Raw genomic sequence first — 6,000 nt, 5'->3', positions numbered from 1 at the left:
ACTATAAGTGCTATTATTGAGAAATGAAAGCATCTTGGAACAACTAAAGCTCAGCCACGAAGAGGCAGACCACATAAATTCACAGAGGCACATAAAAATCTCCTGTTGCATCACTCACTACAGAGTTCCAAACTGCCTCTAAAAGCAATCTCAGCACAGGAACTGTGTGTCTGGAGCTTCATGAAAAGGGTTTTCATGGCTGGGCAGCTGCACACACAGCTAAGATCACTATGCACAATGCCAAGTGCCGGCTGGAGTGGTGTGAAGCATGCTGGAAACGTGTTCTCTGGAGTCATGAATCATGCTTCACTATCTGGCAGTCTGATGAACAAATCTGGATTTGGTGAACACCAGGAAAACATTGCTTACCAAAGTGCAAAGTGCCAACAGTAATGTTTGTTGGAGAAGGAATAAAGGTCTAGAGCTGTTTTTCATGGTTTTGGCTCAGCCTCTTAGTTCAGGTAATGTTAATGCTACAACATACATAAAAAGACATTTTATTTGGGAAAAGTTTGGGGAAGGTCCTTTCCTGTTCCAGAATAACTGTGCCCCTGTGCACAAAGTCTTCAAAGACATAGTTTGACAAATTTGGTATGGAGGAAGTCCAGTGGCCTGCACAAATCCCTTACCTCAACACATTTGGGATGAATTCAAATGCTGATTGCGAGCAAGGCCTTCTTATCCAAAACAAATGGAGAAATGAAGAAAACTTGCAACTCAAGCAAAGAAGCTGCTGATGTTCTTAGAACAATGGACTGGTCACCCTAGAGCCCAAAATTCAACGTAATTGAATGTGTTTGGAATCACTTGGATTATGAGATAGACATAAAAATGAACTTTGGAGATGTAGTGGCTTCTGGGTAATTTCCTGTTAATTATGTGTTTCTTTTTCTTCCCTGACACTTGCAATTTTGACTGGAAATAAAATAAAAGAAAGGGTGGTCTCTAAACTTCGTACAGTACTGTGCATGTTTCAGAATATTCTCTTATTTCTAATCGGTTCTTTTGAAATGAGTGAACAGTTTCAAACCAACCAGTTAGAAATAAGAGCACGTTGTTTTGGTATGTCTCCAGAATGTGCTTTTTTAACTCTGTTGGTTCAGTAAAAACACTTTTAAATGAAAACCTACCATCTGTACTTTAGCTCAAACAGTCATAGTACTATTCCAAATCCAAAATGCTGGAGGACAGAAACATAATAAGGAAAAGCATGGGGACAGTAACACTCTAGTAGCTGTGCACGTGCTCGTTATTCTCTGTCCTGTGCCAGCTCTCTGACTGATGTCTCACATCTCCAGCTCCCTGCGGTCCCATTAAGCAGCACAGTCTGTGTGTTAGCGCCACTGCTAAATCCACCACGGATCTCCCCAACCCGGAGAGCGGCCGGACGAGGTTAAAAGCACAATCGTCCCCCAACAGTTACAAATAAAGAAACCGGACACTCCACCGCTGCTGCTGCTCTGCAAAGTGTTTGACTCCGCCAGAAACACTTTTTGGCACCCACCTAATCAATATCAACTTTCAGCTCCCACACCCAGGAGAAGTCACCAGCAGCTCCTGGTCATAACATCAACCTGAGGGCCATAAATCCCTATTCCTCAAGGTCTTTCATAATATTTACACCATACAACATTATATGATATGCTCAAAGCTCCCATATGGAGAAAAAGGGGATTTCTAACGGATGTAGAGAAGTTGACTGCCATAAGCGTCGGCCATAATTTCTGCTTTTTAAGAGATTCCAAGGTGTCTGCAGCTCCTCTCTGCGAATGGGAATCAGGGTGATAGTATTTTTACTGAATACCAAGAGTTCCTAGGAAAATATCAAGCTGATATTCACTCATGATAAACAGCCCATGAGTTACCCTACGTCAACAATCAAGATGTTTCTCGAAACTAAATATTTACCGTAAAGTTGCCGGTGCCTTTCAAAACTAAACTGATTCTCCATCAGAGAACATCACTTGGGATTGCATGTATCAAACCTGTAGAAGAGCACTGGTATAGCATTGGTTCTTTGCCTGTCATATCTTAATGAATTCCAGTGCTGTGAGGAGGAGATGGTCCAAGACCTGCGGTCTTCCTGTCCTGGGACATCTGATACACAAGGCTCTGATTTGGGTAGACAGGAGGTTCATGGAGAGAGTATGGACTACTGACAACACTTCTTGGAAAGGTCCTACAAGTGAAGACAGACAAAGGCAATCTGAATAGCCTACTACTCCAACTGAACTAGGACACGAAAACCTGCTTCTATAGTGCAACATGGAGACATTCAATGGAAAACATGTGAAAATCAGTTCTGGAATTGTGTATGCTTTAAATATCATCTTTATTTCACCTTATAGTACATGACCAGCCTTTACCTACAAAGCCTTTCCACATACAGGTAGCAGAGGTATAACTAGTTCTACCTACAGGGATGACAGAACTAGCAACTAGTTCTGTTTACTCAGTGACTTTACCTTAGGGAAAATGTTGATGGATAGGTATTTTTCCAAAGTATTTTCACATGATAATACTTTTATTTGTACACAATTGTATTATTGAAGAAAATAAGCTACAGTTTATTTAGCTCCATTTTAGCCCTTTGCATTTAGTCCCAAATTCCCTTTTTGTGTCAAACTTTTTTCATTACATTCTGTTGGTTCAGACTACTTTGTTGTTATTCACATCAATTACTTTCTAGTTTTAGCAGTTCTTTTTAAACCTGGTACTTTTTCACTGTTACTCAAGTTGCTTATTGCTAGGCTACTTTTACATCTACTTGAGCCATTGTTTCATTGAAGTTACAGCCCTGGGTTTGGACTACTCTACTCTCATAAAGCACCTGATATGGAACCTTTAACTGGATATATATATATATATATTTCGAGTGGATTGTGGAACAGGTCTAGATCATCACAAATGTTTAGTAGCCAGTACCTATTTTTTAATTAAATCATAGCAAATTACATGTGTTGCACCATGATACCAGCATACGAACTGCAGTGTTGATTGTTCCTACAAAGCTGTAGATCAGGTTATCCACATATTTCATCATCGTCTCTCTCTCTCCATCCCCATCTCCATGGTCCCCCACATAGTTTGAAACCCCTGTTTGTGTATATGATGTATTATGGATTGAAAATGTATGATCTTCAGAACATTTCTGGAAATAAGCCTCTTGAGTGAAATATTTCTATTGTGGCCTAATGTAAAGTTACATCATTCATAAGTTATTTATTGTTTATTTAAAATAATAATTAAACTGTGTTCAACTGCACTAGCCAGAAAATGCAGACATTAAAATCTAGCCAAGTTACATCGTGCACTGCATGGCATAGATCATGCTATTATTATTTCATCTAGAAGGCACTGTGTTGACCTGCCATGGTTTCATAAAGGCAATAGCAAGTTGCCAGACAATGAAGTTTCCAAGCACGCTTTGACAGACAGCTGAGATATAACGACAAAGATGAGGAAAAACACCAGCAAGCTTAAAACCCTAACCATCAAGCATAATGCAAGCTAAAGCATACTGCCACGACAAACGTTTATGCATTTATATGCAATATTTATATCTTACTTTTGATGACTTTATCTATGGAAGTAGAAAGTTCAGAGACCATGGCTGCTGACACCAGTGCAGCAAGGTTTTTTTAATCTGACATTTTTTTGGAAGTGGGTATTCTCTACTCTCTAATAAGTAACAAATAGTAGTAATAAAATACTCTTTCATAATGGCTGTTTATGTTTTGTCATAATTGCTCACGGGGGCCTCTTTTTGGCTAATTCGTGGCTAATGCACCTATAAAACCCATGGGATGATCCAGGCCTGTGCATATAACTGGAATATGGGAAATGTAGTCTACAGCTTCCACAAAAACTTTAGCCAGTTAACATCAATAACTCTCCAGATCTGTCTGAAACTTTGTTTTAGACTTGGTAGCCAAAGCAATGTGCTCACACTGTGGGTGGTGATGTAATGTTACTGATTTATGGGAAATTTTGTAGTCATGAGCATGTTATACAGACAAAACAAAACAGATAGCGCCACCCGTGAGCCATCAAATCACTTGCCAGAATTTAAGTTCTGCTGTGTGCTGTGATTTTACTTGCGGATGTATCAGGACATCGGTTTGAACTCCAAACTTGAAGGTCAGCGCCAGTTTAATAAAAAGCAGCAGCTGCTGAAATGTCTAAACTGATGCTGCTGTTGTGTCGGTTGGCAAGAAACCACTGTTTAAAAAAGCTGCACATTCAATTGTCACAAAAAAAAATTAAAGAATAAATAAACAAAGAATGGCACTATAGGTTATCCGTTTGCACCACTGCATTTCTTTGACAGCATGTTTACAGACTGGTTCTGTCTATTTTATCATTATTTTAAAACGACACACGCATCAGTGAGTTGTTACTAGCTAAGACATGATTTAAGGATTTGTGGTGGAATTTAGTAAAAGGACAGTTTGAAACTATTATTAACCATAAAGGACTTTATACTTTATGTACAAACTTAAGTACAAGCTTTCACAAAACTGGTGCAACCCAGCCCAAATGAATATACAGTTAGGTCCATATATATTTGGATTTTCATTATTTTAGCTGCCTATCACAGAATAATGGAGTTTAAATTATATAATGAACATAATGGTTTAAAGTGCAAATCAGGTGAATGATGTAGGAATGATTTCTTTGATTTGACTTTGTAATTGAACAAGCAAAGATAATCATAAATGTAATTGTCACTTTTAATACTTGGTTGCAAATCCTTTGCAATCAACTGCCCGAAGTTGGGAACCCATACACATCAGCAAACACTGGGTTCTTCACTGGTGATGCTCTGTTGGCCTTTACTGCAGCTGTCTTCAGTTACTGCTGGTTTTTCCTGTGTTAAACCTTCAATTTTGCCTTCAGTAAGTGAAAGGTCATGGTCATTGACCATCTGCAATTTTAAGCACTGTGCAATGAGTTTAAGCAGATTATGAGCAGATAACTTGGCCCTTTTCTCTTCAGAATTCATACTCTTGCTTTTTTCATCAGTCACATCATCAACAAATGCAAGGGAACCAATTCCATTGGCAGCTATACATGCCCATGCCATAACACTACCTCCACCATGCTTGACAGATGAGGTGGTATGCTTTGGATCATGAGTAGCAGTTCTTTCTCTTCTCCATACTCCAGCCATCATTCTGGTAAAAGTTGATCTTTGTGTTATATGTCCATATGAAGTTGAATCATAACTGTATAGGCCTTTTTAGATGTTTTGGCAACTTCTAATCTGGTCTTATTTTTTGCTAGTGAGCAGATAAAAGGTGAGTTTAAATTAAAAGCTGACTCTAAGTGTGGCATTTGCATTTGGAATCTATTGCTGTAATTCTCAATATGAAGTCCAAAGATTTTTACCGCAAGTGAAGCAAACCATCATTAAGCTGGATAATCAAAACAACCTCATCAGACAGATAGCAAAAACATTAGGTTTGGCCAAATCAACTATTTGGTACATTTTCAAAAAGAAAGAACACCGTGGTGAGCTCTGAAACACCAAAAGACCCTGGAGATCACAGAAAATAACTGTGGTGGATGACAGAGGAATTCTTTCTCTGGTGAAGAAAAACCTCTTCACAACAACTGGCCAGATGGACAACACCCTTCAGGAGGTAGGCGTATCTGCATCAGCAATCACTTTACCAGAGTGAATACAGAAGGAGGGCTATGTATGATAATGGTTGTAATTTCCACATCCTTCACCCAATTTGGATGTAAATACCTTTAAATTAAAGCTAAAGCTGGAGCTTTTATGTATTATTTAATTTTGACTCCAGTATTTTGTAACTTTGTTGACCACCAAATATTTATGGATTTAATGCATCACCTTAAGGAAAATCAACAGGTTTAATTGTTGATTTTAACAATAGAAATTTCTTATGTGGTTATCGGTAAATGTATATAGTTTGGAATCTGTGAATATAAGGGTTACATGTCTCTGGACACATATGGTTTCTATTCCAGTTG

Source organism: Colossoma macropomum, unplaced genomic scaffold (assembly GCF_904425465.1).
Source record: "Colossoma macropomum unplaced genomic scaffold, Colossoma_macropomum, whole genome shotgun sequence".
Classification (NCBI taxonomy): domain Eukaryota; kingdom Metazoa; phylum Chordata; class Actinopteri; order Characiformes; family Serrasalmidae; genus Colossoma; species Colossoma macropomum.
The sequence above is the reverse complement of the archived record's forward strand: the minus strand, read 5'-3'. Positions refer to the sequence as shown.